Raw genomic sequence first — 21,295 nt, forward strand, 5'->3', positions numbered from 1 at the left:
AAAGAGAGCATCACATCTCACAGCCCAGTTTATCTCAGGGCAAATAATACAAGGGGGTAGCTATTGATTTAATAATGCAAAATCCTTTTACACCATCAGTTGACAGTGAAATGCAAGTATTAGTGTCACTGAGGCAGCAGCCTTCAGCACAGCTGGCTTCTCTTGGTCTCAGAAGGTCCACACTCTTCACTATGTCCTCTTGCTATTCCATCCACAGCAACAGTGACTTTTGAAGGCAACCATCTCTGCAAAGTTTGTGCTTGAGCTCACTTTGGAACCAAAAAACACCCATAACTGGAAGAGACTCCCAAGGATCATTCAGTCCAGCCCCTGGCCCTGCACAGGACACCCCAACAATCCCACCCTGTGCATCCCTGTGAGTGGCATCCAAACCCTCCTGGAGCTCTGGCAGCCTTGGGGCCGTGACCATCGCTGGGGAGCCTGTTCAGTGCCCCAGCACCCTCTGGGGGAAGAACCTTTCCCTGATATCCACCCTGACCCTCCCTGACACAGCTCCAGCTGTTCCTGTGTCCTGTCCCTGGTCACACAGAGCAGAGATCAGGGTCTGCCCTTCCTCTTCCTCTTGTGAGGAAGCTGCAGAGCTGCTGTGAGCTCTGACCTCAGTCTGTTCCTCTCCAGCTGAACAGACCAAGTGCCCTCAGCATCTTCATAACCCTCTCTTGGACACTGCCTAACAACTTTATATTTTTGTTATATTGAGGAGCCCCAAACTGCCCCAGGACTCACTTTGTCCCCACTTTGCTCACTTGCCATGGCTGGCATGCCTCAGTTCATGCCTCCCAGCGCTGGAGGCTGTGTGCCAGCATTGAGACACACATGCTGTCCGATACTTGCTTCGTTTGATATGTGATGACAGCTCTTTATAGGTGTCTGAGAAAAACAAATGAATGGAGAAGCAGTTCCTGGTGGCCTCTGCCAGCTGTTGACAATACCAAATAATTTGCTTTTCCTGAAACAGACCTGATGCCTCTTGTGGATGATGTGGCGCGTAGGTGTCATGTCAATCAATAAAAATTAAAAGTTGCTGAAGGGCAGGAACAGCAGCTGTGAGATTTCTTACTGCTTTTCATTCACAGGGAAGTGGTATCAGACTCTGCTTAGTGGCTTGTGTGATTTACTGTCACATTTATCTCACATGCTTCAGCAAGGACTTGCACAAGCGAATTGATTTTAGACCTTTGCTTTTAAAGGTGGAAGACAAATGGTTAGTTCATAGAAACTTATTTTTGGAATCTTGTTTAGCATCTAAGCTTTTTCCAGAGCTGCTTGTATGAGCCCCTTTACATTCAGGAAGCAGTGCACACCAACCATGTGATGCCCCAGGTGCCTCTATAGAAATGGGTCTTGGAAAACACCCCTGGTGCCAAGGAAGCATGGAGAGAGTAAAGGGACATTGCCCAACTTCAGTGTTCCTGTGTCAGACACATTAGCAATGCTCTTGTGCCTGAAAGCAACCAAATTAGGTATTACCAGAATTAAAAAAAATAAAAAAGAGGGTTTATTTTTTGTTTGAAATCTCTTTACCACAAGGTCTGATTAAAATGTTTCTATTGAAATTGTTCTTCATCAGAAAAAGCTGTTTCAGACAGAGCAGATCTCACAGAAGAGTGGTTCACTGAGGAAGATTTTCCTGCATTTCACTGCAAAGCAGAAATGCCTCTGACAAAAGGATAGATGCTATGTAAACCCAATGCTACATACAAAGAATTCTGCTGGAGAGCCCTGAGGTGACACCTCAATGTGTCTGGCATTGCCCTGTTGCTTTGTCTTTACAATAAGTTCTCTTAAGCCTCCATGTGTCACCAGCCTAATGAGAATCCACAACCAGCACCAGGTAGAGGACAGGCGCATGTGGCACCCAGAATTACACTCTTATAATGTGGCATATCCATTTTGTTCCATATTTCATTTATTGGGTAATGTGACTGAGGTTTTGGCTTTCAGTCAAAACCAAGGATTTTCCCAAAAAGAGAATTTGGATGAGGAATTAAAGAAACTCCACTAAGTGACCAAAACACCTCCCAAGCACCATTTTCCACTATTCCTATTTGGAAGAATTAAATGTGGTTTTAGTGCAAGGAATAACTGTATGCTAGCCCTAGGGTTATGAACTGGATAAGCTATTAGGAATTTTCCATTTCTGACTGACTGTGATCTCACATCAGTGTAACTCTGCTCACTTTAGTGGAATTACTTCAGAATTGTTCTGATGGGAAAGCAGAACGAGGTCCTGTGATTCTATAACTATTTCTACTAAGCTGTTTGCATATGCCTGAGAGAAGCAGCTTTTAAGAAAATATAGTGGAATTTAGAGCCCATTTTTCATCAGTTCAGTTAATCAGTTTACTTTGGTCTACTGATCACTTCTGCTGCTTTGCATGTGATTGTCCTTGTAAGTGAGGTCAGTTTTATAGGGAGAGAAAACACCCTTTATAAATCCAGATGGTATCATTAGAAGAAACAGACAAGTTTCTCTAAAGTTTTTGTATTTTCATCTTTCTGAAGACACATTTTAACAGTAATTAATCACTTTTTGTTCTATGTTATAGTTTTTCAGAAATTACAGGTTGTTGTTGTTGTAAGACCCTAAGATCTTGATTTCTTTTGCTTCTGTCAATAGGAAATTAATACTGACCTGTCTGGCAGGTCCTTGAAGGTTTGTAGAAACATTGCAAGATCCTCATTTACAACATGACATATGGTTCCCATCCAACTAGAATCATAGAAATATAGAATATCCTGAATTGGAAGGGACTCACAAGGATCATCTCCAGGAGTCCAGCTCCAGGAGAATAAGAACAGCAACATGCCAGTGTTTTGTGAAGGAGCCCCTTGAGCTCCCTGTCCTGCAACAGGATCACAAAATGCAGAGCTGTTCAACAGGGAAGTAGATTTCAATGAGTCCAAGGAGACTGGGCAGAAAGGGTGAGAAGGGCTGAAGGTCTTTCTCACCACCTCTTTCCCATATGGAATATTCAGCATATACATGAATAGCAGCATCTGAGCCATAAATTCAGAAGGTGACAGAATAATTGAGATCCACAGACATTTGTGAAGTCCTAAGCTCCACTTAGAGACAAGCTAATTTCTGTCTTTAAAAATAGAATTCCAGGATATTCTCTAGCTAAGTTCTGAATATCCCACTATTGATGTGTATTAATCTGTCTATTTCAAAGTGATAGAGAGTAGGTTTAGATTGGATATTAGGAAGAAATTTTTCTCTGTGAGGGTGGGGAGGCCCTGGCACAGGGTGCCCAGAGAAGCTGTGGCTGCCCCATCTCTGGAAGTGTCCAAGGCCAGGCTGGATGGGGCTCTGAGCAACTTGGGATAGTTGAAGATGTCCCTGCAGTGGGGTGGGAACTGGATGAGCTTTAAGGTCCCTTCCAACCCAAGCTATTGTGGGATTCTGCAACAGCCTGTAGGCACAGGACCAGCCATCTATAATGTATCAAAACAGAAATGGGTTTGAGGGCTGGGATCAGATGTATTTCAGGGTTGGAATCAAGTGGATTTAAGCTTCACAGATTTTGGAGAGGAATAGTTTAACCAGCCAAATTCCAGAGGGTTGAATTCAGCAGTTATCAATATCCCCAGAGGAAAAGAAGTAGCTGCTGCAGTCTTTTGATTAACTGAGCATAAAATGAGCCTTCCTCCCCTTACTGTTTTAATTAGATATGAATGAACCAGTTCAAACCACATTAAAATTGACTCCTGACTCCTCTGCATGTAAATTAACCACTAGGTCACAGTTTTATTTTTTTCCCTGAGAAAACCAGTTTTCCCAGAAGGGGAGGATGGCATTTAGAACTACTCCCACTGCATCTTCCTTCATGCCAGAGCTTTCTTCTTACACAGGGCTGTTCAAGTGACAGGAGGACTAAAGCTAGGTTAGATGGTGCTCTGAGCAACTTAGTCTAGTGGAAGGTGTCCATGCCCATGGCAGGGGGTTGGAATGAAATGATCTTTAAGGTCCCTTCCAAACCAGGCCATTCCAAGATATGATTGAACAACCAGGAGCCATGACCCCAGCTGGTTGGTCAGCAAGCGCTGGCAGATGTCGATGCTTGGGTGGGCGAGACTACAGCTGCAAAGGGAAGGAGAGCAGGTTTACACGTGTGGGCTGTTTGCCAGCCTAGAGGCAATGCAGGGTGGTTTTTGGAGGCGATCGGTGTGTGGGAAAGCCGCGGTCGGGCGGCTGCGGTAGCGCGGGCACCGCTGCCCTCTGCTGGGTACCGTCCGGCGGGCACTGCCTCCCGCGGCACGAACCGGCACCGTCCCTGCTCCCTGGGCTCTGCCTCTGCCAGCTGGACACTGCTTTGTGTGCCTCCGGTCCAGGGGCAGAGCAGCGGAGGGACACCTCCTGCAGAGGTGGGAGGGCTTATCGAGAGGGTTCAGCGTGATCTTCCATCACACCCAGCTGCCATCAGCTGTGTCCTGCTGTTATCCCAGAGCACCCTCTGGGATGGCAACACACTTTTGCTTCTTCCTCATGGAGTGAAGAAGGCGTGGATGTGTGTGTTTGCTGGGGAGGTGCAGTTGCACTGCAAGCTTGTACATCCCATAGCTATCCATCTTAGAACTCTGTCTCAGATGAAAGTGACCTGGGGGTTCTCAACAACAGCAGCTGAATGTGAGCTAGCTGTGCACAGCTGGCCAAGAGGCCAATGGCACCTGGCCTGGATCAGCAATGATGTGGCCAGCAGAGCCAGGACAGTGACTGTCCCCCTGTTGTGAGCACTGGGGAAGCCACATTTCAAATCCTGTCTCCTATTCTGGGCCCTCATGACAAGGATATTGAGGGACTGGCTGGAGGGTGTCCAGAGAAGGGAATGGAGCTGGGGAAGGGTCTGGAGAGTCAGTCATATGAGGAAAGGCTGAGGGAGCTAGGGGACCTCAGCCTGGATGAAAGGAGGCTCAGGGGGGACTTCCTGGCTCTCCACAACTCCCTGACAGGAGGGGGCAGCTGGGGGGGATTGGGCTCTGCTCCCAGAGAACAAGGGACAGGAGAAGAGGAAATGGTTTCAAGCTGTGTCAAGGGAGGTTCAAGCTTAATATTAGGAAAAAATTCTTCACTGAAAGGGTTGTCAAGCATGGAACAGGCTGCTCAGGGAGGTGGTGGAGTCACCATGCCTGGAGGTGTTTAAGACTCAGAGCTCTGATCTGGTTGGCACAGTGGTGATTGGTCACATGTTGTACTCAGTGATCTTGGAGATCTTTTCCAGCCTAAATGATTCTGTGATTCTGTGAACACTCTCTCTGTCTCGCTGCCTCTTGCAGTGAGAATGTGTACCCATAAAACTAGCCCCTCTGCATTTGGGCTAGCTGTAGGAAACTCTGTGTGGGCCTCTCTCTCCTTTGACAAATCCCAAAGAAAGCCTCACCCGTGAGCTTTAAAATCATGTAAAACTCATAATCGAAGGACAATTTTCAAAGCCTCAGCCTTTTAGATTAACCTGTCCAAGCCTGTCCACCTAATTAATGAACAAAGATGCAGGAGATGCAGAACCTTGAAATGAAATGTGAAAACTAAATTCAGCCTAGTTGGGGAGTCAGATATGTAGCAGGAACTGAAAGTTGCTGTGCAAGGGGTAGTTTTGAGAGTGTACAGTAGTCTGATAAATGTCAGAGTTGGACTGCTGTTAAAATTGGTTTTATCTGTATCTGTAAAGAGGTGTAGGGGGGATTAAAGAGTACTGCAATGTTCTTATGGAACAGAATGGAAATAGAGGGACAGATTGAGCTGCTGAAACTCCTGCAAGGAATTGCTAGCTTACATGAGTAAGAAGATCAAAATGTTGGCATATTATACAACAGCACAGTGGGGATGGACAGACAGTACAGAGGGAACTGGAAATACTGTTCGGCAAAAAAAGATTCTCAAACATCTGGGAGAAAATACTCAGAAATTGAAGTACTCAGCAGGAGGGTGGAATTTGGAAAGCATTCAATGCTGAGAGACTCCAGGGTGATAAGGGCAAAATACACACAGAGTCATAGAATGGTTTGAATTGGAAGTAACCTTAAAGATTGCCCAGTTCCATACCCCTGCCATGGGCAGGGACACCTGCCACTATCCCAGGTTTCTCAGAGCCCCATCCAACCTGGCCTTGGACATTTCCAGGGATGGTGTAGCCACAGCTTCTCTGGGCAACCTGTGCCAGGGCCTCACCACTCTCACAGGGAACGATTTCTTCTTTATATCTAAAGTAAACCTACTTTGAATTAAGCCATTGCCCCTTGTCCTGTCACTCCAGACCCTTGTCAATAGTCTCTGTCCATCTTTCCTGTAGGCTCCCTTCTGGTACTGAAGGCCACTATAAAGTCATCCCAAAGCCTTCTGTCTTCCAGGCTGAACAATCCAAATCCTCTCAGCCTTTCCCCACAGCAGAGCTGCTCCATCCCTCATCTGGGTCTTTCATAGCCCAGAGGACGGCAGCCAGCTTATGTATGGGTCAGTTGCAGCCTTCAGAGGCCTGTCCTGGTATTACACCACAGCATTTCCCCCAAAAATGTGGGATACTATGGTGTTGGGTCCAGTGAGAGCTCTGGGTGAAGTTCTTCCCGCACGTGGGACACTCATAGGGCCTCTCCCTGGTGTGGATGCATGACGAGGGTGGAGTTGTGGTTGAAGCCCTTCCTGCAGTTGGGACAGCAGAAGGGCCTCTCCTCTCTGTGAATCCACTGGTGCTTGAGGAGACTGGAGCAGCTCCGAAACCTCTTCCCACGTGTGGGAACCTCATAGGGCCTCTCCCCAGTGTGGATCATTTGGTGGATGCTCAGATTGGACCTCTGGCTGAAGCTCATCCCGCATTCCCCACACTTGTATGGCCTTCCCCCAGTGTGGATCCTCTGGTGACAGATCAAGTGGGATATGCAGCTGAAGCTCATCCCACATTCCCCCACACTCTTAGGGCCTCTTCCCAATCCAGAGAGAAAATAAGACATGGAAAGGTTAAGTGACTTGCTTTGTATTGCGCAACCAGGAATGGAAATAGCTCTCAGATCTTTTATTCTTAGCAGCCAGCTGAGGGAACCTCTGCTTGGATCTCAAGGGATTCCTTCCTCCTGGAAAGACTTTCATTTCCAGTAAAAGCAGGGAGGCTGGGTGGGAACAACACAGACATGCCATGCATTGTTCACGTGCTTGCAGCAGTGTGGAATGCGAAGGCTGAGGAGCAGGAGGCAGCAGTGCCTGGCCAGGAGAGCAGGAACAGTTCAGGTGGCCCTGGCAGGGATCCACACAGCAAGCCAAGGGTGACTCAACAATCAGTGGGGACTCAGCCAGGCTGTGCTGGACCTTGCAGCCAACTGGTGGAGAGCAGTGCCATGTTCTAATGTCACCTCAGTGTGGCTGAGTAAAGAGCAGACATGGCTGCTTAAATCCTAACCCCCCCAAATTCATGGCAGGAAACCTGAAACCCAGCTCAGCAAACCAGTGACTTTTGTGCATAGGGCAAGCCCTATATCAGCTGCATATGAACTACAGTTTGGGGCTCAGCCACACTTTCTGCATGGGGACAGAAAGGATAATTAAGATGTTTAATTAAAGTGGTGCTTGGTGAGTTTTGGGAACAAATTTTAGGACATGTTTTGTGGGATTTCAATGAGCAAATTTGAGTGTCCAAGAGATCCCTATATGTCTTAAGTATTGTGGGTCTACAGCCATCATTTAACCCCACTCAGTGTCACTTTTCTTAACTACAAAATGTGAAAAACGAACCTTTCAGAAACTATTTTGAGTGCTGAAGGGCAAAACTAGGTGTGGGCCAAGAAATTAAGCAGTGCAACTGTCAAGTAAAGGATCAGGAAATTCTTCCTAGCAGTGAGGTCTGAAAGTGTAGCTGGGTCTCAAGGGAGAATGAACCCCATGTCACTTGGGTGAGTGAGGAGTGCATGGTCCTTTCCTGCCCTCTTCCCAAGGGAGTGGGGCTTGTCTCCTCAATCTAAAGAAGCCTTTCCATCTCTAATTTCCCCTTCCTTTGTTTGAATAGGTTATCTGATATAATTACACAACATTCAAGTGCAGGAGTGCAGGAAGAAGTGATAAAATCAAGAACAGCTTTAATGAGGCCAGAAAAGGAAGAAAAATTGAGTCAACTCAGGGGAACTTCAAGGTCCTTTTGGTGCTATTCAAGCAAAGAAATGGGAATACTGCTAAAACAGAAGAAGCTGGGTGGAGTCAGAAGGCTGATTTGGAACTAGCAGAGCATTCAGCACGGAGCCTTAAAGTTAGATGGTGTCAGGAGCACACAGAGGTAAGCAAACATCCCATGGAGCAGACATGCACCTCTGCCTGCTGTCAGTGATGTGTCTGTTGCAGGGGGAGGGACTGAGGGGAGTGACACAGATAAGGAAGGATGGATGGCCAGGGAGGATGGACAGCCACATCCACACAGAGATCTGGCCAAGACTGATGCTGGCTGGGATTGGGAGGGGAGGCTGCTGAGGAAGACACATTTACACAGAAAGCATCAATTTGCTGCATTCACTTGTATTAACTTACCATTTAAAATTAAACCTGATACAAAGATGGGAAAGAAGGGGAATTTCATCTTCTGTGAAGAGTGTATGTTAATATCCAGTTATTCCAGAGGAAGGTGAAGGATGCCATTGCCTGCTAGACAGAAATTTTGATTTACACAGTAGTTCAAGGGCACTGGACACTGCAATTCAATTTCCAACACAAGGTAATGCAATCAGGCCCACTCAAGATACCCCCAAGCCTAATGGGAAAACAGCACAACCAAACGTTGTCACCACAGCTCCTAAATTAATGGGGAATAATTCATGTTCTCAGGTGTTCATGTGGGCTGGGCTGGGGGAAAACAGAGTGTCTAACACCAATGGATTCTTGTGTTCTATTTATGACATCATTTACTAAGAGTATCTATGTGGTGCATCACAGCTGTATTCATAGCCAGGTATTATTCTGACACAAATATCTCCCTGAAGCCTAGATGTATTTCTCAGTCAACTTTTGGGTGATGATAAGGAAGCTTAGACCTTTCCTGCACAGATAAGTGCTGCAGTTCCATTCTGGGTGTTCCCATTGCTCTATTCCTGCCTCACACTTTTACTGGCCTTTACCAGGATAAGTAACAAGAGCAGCAGGTCAGAAGTCAGTACCAGCACCAGGACCTGAATTCTGGCTCCACAACTCACTTCTTGAAGTGAAATCACTTCCTTTTCCCTTTTTATCTCCCTGGCCAAAACAGGAATAATGTTTGAATCAGGCTACAGTGCTCATGGTCCTTCCTGTATTTTTCTCAGCTATTTCCATTAATCTAAATTATTGTTGCAGCTTAGACCTCGCAGGTGAGTTACTGTTATCTCCAGCCAGAATAAACAAAAATAGGAAAAAAAGAAAATAAGGATATATAACTTTTACTTCTATAGAATATCTGGGCAAGCATCTGTTTCCAAAACAAGGACAGTGTTTAATTTAGAGTGAGCATATGGACATCAGAGTGCTGCATAACTACTATCAAAATAGATGTTAAACAAAGATTTCCGTCCCCAGTATTTTCCCTGTGACTAGAAAATAAGTAAAGGATAATATCCATGGAATAAACCACAGTTATCACAGTGGTACAGTTTTCCTCTGTTCAGCATCTACAATATTTTTGCTCAAATTTTTTTGTGTTCCAATTAAAAATATTTGGAGCTGTTTTTCTACAAACCTAAGAAAGGTCTAACTAAGCCACTGCCATTCCCTGCTATCCTCCATAACAGACTAGGTGTAAACTTCTTTATTAGTATTTTGGTTCTGGAACTAACTTTGCAAAAAAGGAGCCAAAGTTCTTGGAAATATTATCAAAGCTTGGGGAAAAAGGAAAGCATTTGGCTCACATCGCTGTTAGTGACAATAATCAATGCTCAGACAAGCACAGCTTCAAAAAATGTGTCAAGAACTCACTTTATATTTTAAACAGACCATGAAGACATTCAAATTCTTCATCTGGAAGAGAAAAAAAGAGGAGGGGGAGATGGCGAGAGGGAGAGATTTCCTTCCACCAGGCAGCGAGAGATCACTTCACGCTTCCCTTTGGTAGGTTAGAGGGGAATTGTAAAGCCATCGCATGTGAACAGATGGAGGCAAAGGATCTCAGCTTTCACGGGAGCGGGTTAAAGATCCGACGCCTGGGACGGAGGGCGAGACAGGGCCCAGCAGCAGGGGCTTTCTGCCCCCTGACAGTCAGACGTCTCCAGGGCCCGCCGGGGAGGCAGCAATCCTTGGGGAGCACCTCGGCAGGTTCTCAGCAGCCCGGCACCAGCTAAGCCCCAGACTTGTATAGGCACTTCACATTTAGGAGCATGTCTAATCCAATCAGGGGCAGATTGGAAGCTATCCGTGTACCTCCCAGATAGCATATTCTTGTCGGCTTGAAAGCAACCCTCTCCTCCTCAGCCTTCCCCCCTGTCTCCCTATCAGCCTGTGCAAGCAGCAGCCTCCCCCCTTGGGCACACAGAGCTAATCCTATTTACTCAGCCCATCAATTTAACAGCTTTAATATTCGCATGGGTTCGATGGATGCAGCTGAAAGGTTTGCAGCAGCCCGGGAGGAGGGAGAGGCTGTGGTGAGCAGTGGGAGGCAGCCTTCCCATGCTGGCCAAAGCAGAAAAAAGTCATTCAAGACCATGAGGGCTGAGGCATATCTCATGCCCACTCACACAAACACACAAAGCAGACAACACATGTGCAGCCCATTACACACCCAGCAGTGTCGCTTTGGCACACCACAGCCAAGGTTCTGCTGCCTGGTCATTTCTCTGGTCCCTCTCACAGTGTTGGTGCTAGGGTTGGCAGGAGTGCTGTAGTCCAGTGGGATTGAGCCTGTGTCAGCATGAGGTCTCTCTCTTCCTTAAACTGGAAGGTGTGCATGGAAGGATGGACACAGGAACAAACACAGAGGGTGCCAGCACCCCCTAATGAGAGTGGTGACCCTGAGAGCCTCCTGCTCACATGCAGGCAGTTGCGGAGGAGCTCAGTCTGATTCTGCTTGATGATTAACTGTTTCTCAGCTCTCTGTTTATAAATTCCTAAACTGAAATTCCTCCCTTTATCTGCCCTGAGCATCCTTTAGCATCCTTTAGCTCTACCTCCTGTGCTCTGGCTGTAGATTAGAGCAATCCTGAGGAGGAGAATCTTTTTAGGAGAATTCAAGAATGTAATCAGGAAGCTGTTCAGTGCTCCCAGCCTCTTGTCACTGCTCCAAGTGATCGTGGACTTCAGAAAGAACCAGCACCCAGCTCTGAAACGCCTGTGGAGTCTGTGCCCCTCCTCCAGCACTTGTGTCTTTACTAATCACTTTATTCCAAATGTGGAACAGCTCTTGGTTTGTGGTTTAACTCACCTGCATGAGTCACACCTGAATTCCTCTCCTCACTACTGAGGTTAAATAGAATTGGAGTGGCTGTTGCCTTTCAGGGTATTGCAGTCTTTGATGTGCAAAGGACATAGATCTGTCTGATATTTCAACCTGGCACATTTTTTACTTTTAATCTGCTCTTTATTTATCTGTTTAGCTCTTGAACTGAATGTGGTTTTTGTTATGGGGTTTTTTTTCAATTTGTTTTTGCTGCCTTTGTGCTAGAGATCATGTGTACTAACAAAAATCTCAAGTTTTCCAGTGCCAGCAGGCAGCCAATTTGAGGATTTTCTGTGGGTATCCAGCCTTGGCTCTGCACCTATGTCAGGCAGACACATTGCCATCATTCTGAATTAAGGTTGAAATGGAATAAAAAGAGGAAGAGCAGTGAATTCCTCCTTCAGTCATTCCTGTTCTCAAGCCCTAAAGGTATTCCTCTATAAGAAATCCCAGTGTTTTGATCTAGAGACAACACCTTTTTTCCCCAGGCTGAGAGGCCTTTGGGCAGTGACTTTACAGTTCAAGATGGATAGTCCAATAGCACTACAGAGTTAGTCAGATGAAGTGAAGGTCCTGTGTTTATCCAATTAGCAATGGGAGGTTATGGCAAAGGAGAGCACTCAGAGTGTGCACTTTCCAGCTGCTGGCATGCTGTGAGCCTGACACACCCCAAAGAATCCAGAAAAAAATTCTTGAAGCATGAGAATCATTTTTCCCGTAGTTCTGCCTCCCCTTTTCCTCCAGGAGGGAGTTCCCAAGTGTTGTTTAGGGCTACATCTTGATTTCTCCATTGTCCTTGTCAGCAACATATGTCATCCCTGGATTTCGATGGAAACACAGACTCTGTTTTTGCAACAGATCTGTGTTCAGCCCAATATCCTGGGGTTTGGGTCTGTTTTTTCAATCTTACCCTCCTGTTTTGTTTCTTGGCATTACTTGCTCATACTGTCCTCCTGCTTGGTGCAGTAGGACCGAGTGTTCTCTTGTTCTGAAAGCATGGGGATGGTTTTGGTAGAAGATTTGGGCAGTGCAGCTTCAATTAATTGTGTCAGCCATGGTGATAATCAACCATCAGGGAGCAGCTCACTGGGGAAAGGCTGAGAACTGCACATCAGAAGGTCTGAGGTGGGGAGGCAGAAAATCCAGACCTGGGGGAGAGTGATGTGTCTAGCACAGCTGGATAGGAGAAGACAGATGGGACTGCATGGAACGTGGGAGCAGGATTCAGGACTCGGGACATTCAGAATGAAGTCAATAGCAAGGATGTGGTTTTTTCAGCTGAGATAAAATGACTTTTAGCAAGGAAGCCGTTAAAAGTGATGACACTCCTTCTTTCCTTTGCTCTGGCTGCTTGTGCCCACTGTGCTGTAGTTCTGTGGAATCTCAGGCTGTGATAGAGTCAGGGGAATGGGGGAGCTAACTTGGCTGAAAACAAATAATTTACTATCCTGGGTTTATCTGTCAATGGATTGGGTCCCAGATGTGACACCCACACAGCTTTTCAAGCAAGGATGCTGGCACAGGGGAGGAGATGTCATCAGCCAGAAAGATGGGGAGGTCCACATCATTTCCAGCACTCCCTCCCTGGAAGCATCAGGCCAAACCAGCTGATGGATCAGCACAGGAGGCTGGCACCCACCCTATTGTGTGCGCTTAAATAGGCTGCAAACAAGCAAAACATACTTTAAAGCCTGAGCAGGCCTGGGCAAAACTGAGCAGTCACTTCCCTCCCTCAAGCTGCTGCTCTTCAGAGACTGTGGGTTGCACAAGTCATGGCAGAGCCCACAAGGAGGTCACACAGGCAGCCTGGGCAGGAGGAGCTGCAAAAGGTGGTCTGCAGGGTCCAACCTCCTCACTTCTGCTCTGAGTATCAGCAGTCTGCACCCACCAGCAGCTTCCCAACAGAGAGCAGCACTAGGGCAAGCACACATGTTCCTGACTGGATATGACTAAATTGAACAGGGGAAAAAAAAAGCAAAAAAGGAATTAAAAAAAAAAAAAAAAAAAAAAAAAAAAAAAAGGATGACCAGGATGACCAGCTTCCAGCTTTAAACAGAGTGATAGAGAGATATATCCTGGCAGGCAAGATTAGCAAAACAGATAGATTACTGGCAGAGAGATTTCATCAAAAAAGGGGAAACTCCTCGGAGTATTCTTTTCCAAATACTGGCTAGGTGGCTTTACTGAATGGATGCCACAGGAGGTGAGCTAAAGCTTCACCTGGAGTAATGGGAAAGGTCTCCCACCAGGAGGGGAGGACTCATCCCAGCTGAGACTCGACCCGGTGTGCTGATGGCAAGAGGCAAACTTTACATGAGTGTTCTACTGCTGCTGCTTCTGTCTGAGCCCACGATCAACCCCTGTGCAGGGAGAGGTCAGGGGGCCTCGGACCTCTGAGGCCACACAAAGATTTCATCAGAAGTTCAACGCCGGGACATCTTCCCTAAGCTGCATTCAGTCCCCCCTGCTCTGATCAGCTGCCTTTTGTTAGAAGTGACGGCTCTCCCTAGGAGAGGCAGTGTCACACTGGTGAATTGCCCTCCCTTTTTCCAGAATGCTGTTGTTTTTTTTCTCAGGAGCTTTGATGTGGAGAGGTAACGACCAAATGTCCCACACCCTCCCTGTCGCCCATCAGCTGCCGCTGCGGGTTTCAGCACCTTGTGGTCTGGTGTTAGTTAGTCTGAAAGCCTGGGAACAGGCGCACCCCACCTTGTGGGGTTTCACCTCCTCCGGTGGAGTTAATCCCTCTTCGCTTCCATTTCCGTCCAGCCCGACTTTGCTCTCCTCCGTGAGTTTAGCTGGAGCCAGATCACACACTCCCCCCTCCGGGCTCCCCTTCGCTGGGAGCAGGAGCTGGAGTGACCGCGGCAAGCCCCAGGAGGAGAGAGACAATCAGCGAGCCCCCGGCGGCCGCCGTGGTTCTGCTGTCGCTGCGCAGCACAAGCAGCAAATTCCAAGAAGATGCGATCATCAGCAGCTCTGTGAAGACAGGAAAGTGGTTACAAATGCTCTCTGCCTCAAAGAGAGAGAGAAGAAACCACAGTCTGGCTGCAGCTGCACCTCGTGCTTTCTGATTAATCTGCTGTTTGGAAACATTCGCTGTGGTACCCGTGCGTAGGCAGAGGTGAAAACAAACACACCGATGGATGCAGAGGGAATGCTTTATCTCCGGCCAATACAAACAGATCCTATTTCCAGCGTGGATACAAAGTCCTACAAAAGAGAACAGAGATAGAGATTTCTTCCTCAGAGCTGTCTACATTGCACATTCAGGGAGAGAAAAATTTGCTAGAGCATATGGCATGACCATCCACATGAGGGATCTACAGTTTTAAATGTTAAAGTCCTCAGTGCTTCAAATACAGCATCTTTAAACACTGATACTACTCAGCAGGCAAATATGCCTCATCATCATCATCATCATCATCATCATCATCATCATCATCATATTTTCCTCAGTCTTCTGGCCTAAATTCTCTGTGTTTTCATAATGTGCTGCATATGCATCAGTTTGCCCAAATAGGAGGGACCAAGTGTTCACAAGCAGCCCTATCATGACAGTAAATGGCAGAATGATCAAAGTTACAAGTTCTCTGAAATGTTTAATTACCAGTTCAGTGGCCAGATTTTCCATACAACCCATTGTCCAGGTATGGTTCAGCTGGAAATCATTAGGTTGGTTGAGGTGCAAAAAGAAAATATTACTCATAAATTATAGAATGGTTTGGGTTGGAAGGATGCTTAAAGATCATCTCATTCCAAGTCCCTGCCAAAGGAACACCTTCCACTATTCCAGATTGCTCAGAGCCCCATCCAACCTGTCCTTGAACACTTATTGATGCCTCCCTAGCCAGTCTGACCCAGCCTTCTGTGCTGTTTTACCAGCTGGAGCTATGTGTTCCCAGCACATCTCCCTATCTCCCTGGTGAGTCCCTTGTTCCAGAGGCTTTAGGGGAGGGCACATCCCTGAGCTTCTCTCCACACTGCTGCAAAGCTGAATGGATCCTTTTTCTGCCTCAGTCTGAAAAGGCCACCAAAACCCACAGAATCTGGCCTTTTTATTGATATCTGACATTCCTTATTTTCATTATCAAAAGGTTTTATTGAAGCCTTGAATTTGCCACAGTGGGTATCCTTTTAAAATCTGCCAAGTTTGCTGTAGAAAAAACAGATAACATTACCTTGGTATTTGCGGTATTCCTTGTGCTGCTCTTCCCACTTCAGCGGAAGACTGCTGAGGATGTTTAGGGAAAGGCTAAGATAAATGTTCCTCAGTATCAAAATAAACAATAGAGGCTAGTGTGCAGCTTGTATTTTTCATTCTCATATTGGATTCCAGCTTGAGTTTAAAGGGAGCTGCCCCAAAGCTTTCAGGCTGTGGCTCCCAAGTCCAGAAGGATCAAGGGGCAGAAGTGAGGGCATATTCATGTACACGTGCACATGCAGATAAAAAAGTTTCCCTGCCTAAAGTCTCCTTTTTGGCATGGAAGCATGTTGCCAACACTCAGCAAATAATAAATAATAGCAACGGTACAAGAATTCTTCCACAGGATATTTCAACAGCCACAAAATTACCATAACTATCCACCAGTCTCTGGTCTGGCAGGGTAAAAGGCAGAAGTCTAACTTGCTGCACAAGAGGAAAAAGAAATTCCCCAGGGCAGTCCTTTAGTGGTCCAAAGGGATCGTGGTTTTCCTGCTTTGAATTGTGTGCAAAGGAAAGAGTGAAGTCCAGGGCCAACCCACTGAGTATTTGGGCCTAGAATTTGAAAAGGCCAGATATTGAATCCTTGATGTTTAGTCCCTCATGACAGGTTCTTGCTCCCACACAAATGTCCAAGGCAGTGGTTGGATGGGGCTCTGGGCCACCTGGTCTAGTGGAAGGTGTCCTGGCCCATGGCAGGAGGTTGGAAAGAGATGATTTTTGAGGTCCCCTCCTACCCAAACCACTCTGTGATTTAATTTGTTGCATCAGGAGATGATGAGTATAATATACCATCCTAGCAAAAAACCACTTTGGGTGTGGCAGTCTAGGAGAACAAGATTAAGGCAAATTATAGGTATTTCAAAATTCATCATTTCATAGCTAAGTGAACAGATAAAACATAAAATGCTCTTTGTCCTTTCGAACATATAACATGACCTGCTCTATGGCCTAATCCTGGAACTCCCACAGGATGCAATTTGATGCCTCAATTATCCTGCTCCTATTGAAAGGGCTTCTAAGAAGCACCTGATGCAAGACACTCTTGGTACAATCTGGAGCAAAAACAAAGAAGAAAGAGCTGCACAATTCTGGAGGCAGTGGGGCAAAACACAGCCGTGCAAAACAGATTCTCATTTGATCTCTTTCTCAGAAGGCATTATCTCAGAAACATCTCAGTATGTTAAGGCACTGCCTTGATGGCTTGCTACTCCTAGAGTGCCTGAATGACTGAGTCTTCTTTCAGACATGTTTCATTCTGCTGTCAAATCTAAGTATTTGGGTTCAGTTTCAGTTGTTGCCACCGCAATGTCACTTGTGGTCCTGCAGAAAAAGCAGGAGACAGCAGTTGTGGTGGTGGTGCCGCCTCAGCTCCACAAGACAAAACACTGCCTGGTTTCTGCTCTCACTTACATGGAAATAACTCCGCTGCTTTCAACAGAGTAGCACTGTCAGCTCCAAGTGTTGACCTTGCTGGGTCTGTCTTCTGCTGGTGTTGTTGCTGAGGATGGAGCAATGATGACCCCTATCTGTGCTTTCCTTTTTATGGTGGACCTTTGAAATGTACCTATGGCAAGTTTTGACATGAGAAAACCTGGTCTCTCCTAAGAAACTACAGATAGATTTAGCTGCTGAAGTCGCTTTAAAAATCCTTTTGCTCTTTCCCTGTCATGGTCAGGAAAATCTCCACAATAGCACTGGACATGGGCACTTGAGACCCTCCATGAAATGTCACTTCAGACCAGTGTTCCTTTGGGAATATCTGGTGGTATATCAGGTGCTTCTTACAGAGGCACCTGGCCTTTATTTTTCATCCCAGGCCCACTGACAGTTTATGAGGAAACCAGTCCTGAGCTCCCAGGATTTCTGCTGAGACTGAGCATAGGCCTGAAGACAAAACCTTAGGGATGCATATTGCAGTCCTAGGTATTCTGGGTGAAAAACTCTTCCCTGGCAAGGTTAATGAGTAGGAGGATTCTGACACAACAGTTCTTGTAGGATTTTACCTCTAAATAAATCCGAGGGAAACAGGTGCAAAACCAGGCTACTGAACTGGCACAGCCATGTGTCTAAAAGTGAGGAAATGACACTTCCTGATTGTCCAAGCCATGGAAATGGGGATAAAAAGAGGGCAGGGGATTTAACATTTCCCAGATGATTCAGCCTGGCACATGAGTTTGACCACTTTTTTGTTTTACTGTTGGACCACAGTGTTACAGATAATCACGGTGTAAACAACATTCTTTTAGTGCAGCTTTTGTCTCTTTTCTGTAGGATGGAAAGTCTTGTGAAATCAGCCTCTGTCATGCCCAGCACTGAAGAAAACACTTTGTTGAAAAAAGTGCCTGTTCCCAGGCTTTCAGACTAAATAACAGCAGACCAAAGGTGAGGGGGAAGCAGAAGCCTGGACAAGGGATTTGATGGAGTTCCTGCAGCAAGTCCACATCCAGGGTGGAAGTAAGTCCAAACACCTCACACCTTGCTTGTAACAATCAGGGTGAAGCTGCTCCCCAGCCCACCTTGCACTGATCAGGTTATGATTTTCCTGCCTATTGCTGTAACACACAATCAGGTTTGCAAGATGTTAAAATTATGGCTTCATAAATAATATGATACAATTTCTATTTGCTGGCCACTCTTTTGTGTATTCAGGGTTACCAGGACTCATGATAACCTAAGAAGAACTGCACATGTTCATTTTGCCTCACTTCTGAAGTCCTGGGTGTGTTTATCCTTAATCATAATTCTTTCCCCAGCCTTGCTCTTACTTCCAGCCCTGACCTTATCTTAGGCTGTCAGAGTAGGAGTTTAAAAACAAAGGTGTAGCCAGTTTTCTTTTCTTTTTAATACAGTTTGACAGGGCTAAAATGCAGAACACAGACCTTCAAATTTTCACAAAGTGCTGTGATTGCCTTGTCTGCTTTGTACTGGTTTGTGCTAAAATCCATAGACCATTCTAATTTCAGAGGAAACAAGGGAGCTGCCTACCATTCCGCAGCAGGAGGGGTAAAAGCACAGGTAGGCTGACATTTTTTACCAGAAATATTTGTGCTAACGACTCTTTTGAGGATTTTGTGCCATTGGAGTTGTTTTCACCTACAAAGTTGATGCTGGGCTTGATGTGTTGTTATTCTCAAGCATGTAATGAGGATGAGCAAAAGGAGTTTAAAGGTGACCAAGATGCCATTTTCTGTACTCTATCTATTGTCAGTCACAGACTTCATGCTCTGCTGGCTGCCTGAGGACTGGGAAGAAACAGTCTTCACAGCTCCTATGATTTATCACCCACATGGTAAAATTTAATTTCACTTTTGAAGTGCCGGCACTGCCCTGACTGAAAAAAAAAAGAGGCTGGACAAGCATGCTTATGCTTGTAGTGGTATTGGAAAATTTCTCAAGTACCTGTGGGCAGGTGTGGCTCACATACCTGGGTTAAACCAATCGCCAGATCTAGGGTCAGGAAGGAATTTTGCCCTAGGTCACATTGGCAGGGACGATTGTGTTGTTTTTGTTTCCCTTGCTTCACAGTGTGGGTTGTGGTTGACTTCCTGGATTATCTACTGCCATCTTAAGAAATGCTAATGACCCAGGCTTTAGGTCCACAGGTGGAATTGTATATCCAACCCTGCAGGTCTCAGGCCTGCCTCAGAGAGGGACTGCAGTCACTTTGAGCCCCTCAGGGCTCTCAGCATCCCTCAGATTGCCCTGTGGTGTGGGCATCTCCACCTAACAGGATCCCTGTAAGTGTGCAATTTGGAAATCTGGGCATGCTAGAGCTCTCTCAGGTTGTTTCCCTGTGGTGCAGCAGGCTTTCAGATTGTTCTGGGTGATGGAGCACCTTGTGATGAGTACTGGGATATGGATGCTCCCTGGAACTTGTCAACCTGGAGGATGCTTATGATTGTGATGCCCTGGAGCTGTGGATGTGGGTGACCTTTCCTGGGTGGCACAGCACTGTCATTTGGTTTCCTGTGTTGCTGGGGTGGGGCAGTGTTGGCATTGTTTACTTTTTTTAGTGGAATTGAAAATACTAGAAGGTTTACACTTAACAATTACTGCTCCCATACCACTTATGTGGGATGACTGTAATCAGATTAGGGGCATGGTTGCACCATCCAAGAAAGCCAGAATGAGAGAGCATCACTTTGGAGAGATGGCAGTCTCATAAGCAGGCACTCCTCCCTTTTAATGAAAGCACTTTGGCCATAATTTCACTGTTAATTCATTTTAGATATGTTGATGCATCTGAATTTCCCAAGTAACCAGTGATTAAAACAAGTCGCCTGGGGAGTGGCTTGTGTGATGTTGGTATTAATAGGATGAAAACAACCAGAAAGTTAGGGGCATTCTTCTGTGGTACTGAAAACCCTTAATGAGGCCCTTAATTATGCAATAACTTCTATGCAAGCAAACACATGCCTATTATCGTTATTATTGTGCTGATAGTTGATATCCCACTGACATGAACAATTTAGAGAATTCCAAGTATTATGCAGCACTCCTGCCAGCTTGGAATAGGCTGACACAGCTACAGCTACCTATTTAAGAAGATTAGCCTGATTTTATTTGCATAAGAATTTAAAGCGACAAAACCACTTGCCACACCCAGGAAACGATCATTAAAAATGAATTACTGCGCATTCTTTTATTAGCTGTGTGGTTAACTTCTGAGTGCTACGGTCAATGACAAATCCAAAGTGAAATGCCCTGGAATATCTTTCCCTAGGTTTTCCAGGTTCTTAGTATCACAGAATATGCTGAGTCAAAAGGGACTCGTCAGGACCATTGAGTCCAAGAATCACAAATCACATCATGTGCCGTCCCTGGATGTGCAGAGAAAATGTTTCATTTTCCAGTCGTGTGGGGAAGCATCTCGAATACCATATACATCATTATTCTTAAGTGGGCTTCTCCGAGGAAGGACGACCAACAAATCTTTATGTTACCTATACACAACTCCAGCAGTTCTGCATGTCTGTGTTGGCCATTACTCTGAGACACCAGGCTAAAGAAGCCGTAAAACATGGGCTTCACTCTCAGTTGAGGTTCTCCTAGTCCAGAGAGAGCTCTCCAGGAAAGGCAAGGTGTTTTATGCCGGCATCTTCCGCCGAAGGGAGGGTGGTTGTGGAGGAGAATCCATCCCAGCAGCTCGAGCTTCAACAGGCAAGTGAAGGAAGAGAAGGAGCCAAACCCAGTGGAAAAGAGAACATAGAAAACTTGCCTTTTTAGAAGCCTCAGCCACGGGCTGTTGCTATTTTCTGTCGCTAGAGCAGCAGCCCGGTGCCAGCGCCGACTGCAGCGCGTTGGGATGCGGGAACGGGATCCGCTCCGGCACCGCGGCCCGCGCGCGGCCCCTGCCGGCACCGCCAGCAGCTGCGCCTGTGGAAGCTTGGAACATCGCGGAATCAAGGCATGGCCTGGGTGGGAAGAGACCTCAGACACTCAGTTTCAACCTCCTTGCCGTGGGCAGGGACACCCTCCACTAGAAATGGTTGCTCAGAGCCCCATCCAGCCTGGTCTTCAACACTGCCAGGGATGAGGCCTAGTGGTCTTCTTTCAAAATATCCAGGACAGAATCATGGTTGTTATTTTCTCTTTTCCCCCAAAACTGAATTGCATGGCTATTGAAATACTGGAAAGAGTTTTATGTTAAGACTTTAAAATTTTTAAAGCAGCTTCAGTAATTATTTGCAGACATTTT

The sequence above is a fragment of the Ammospiza nelsoni genome, chromosome 5, assembly GCF_027579445.1.
Source record: "Ammospiza nelsoni isolate bAmmNel1 chromosome 5, bAmmNel1.pri, whole genome shotgun sequence".
Lineage (NCBI taxonomy): Eukaryota > Metazoa > Chordata > Aves > Passeriformes > Passerellidae > Ammospiza > Ammospiza nelsoni.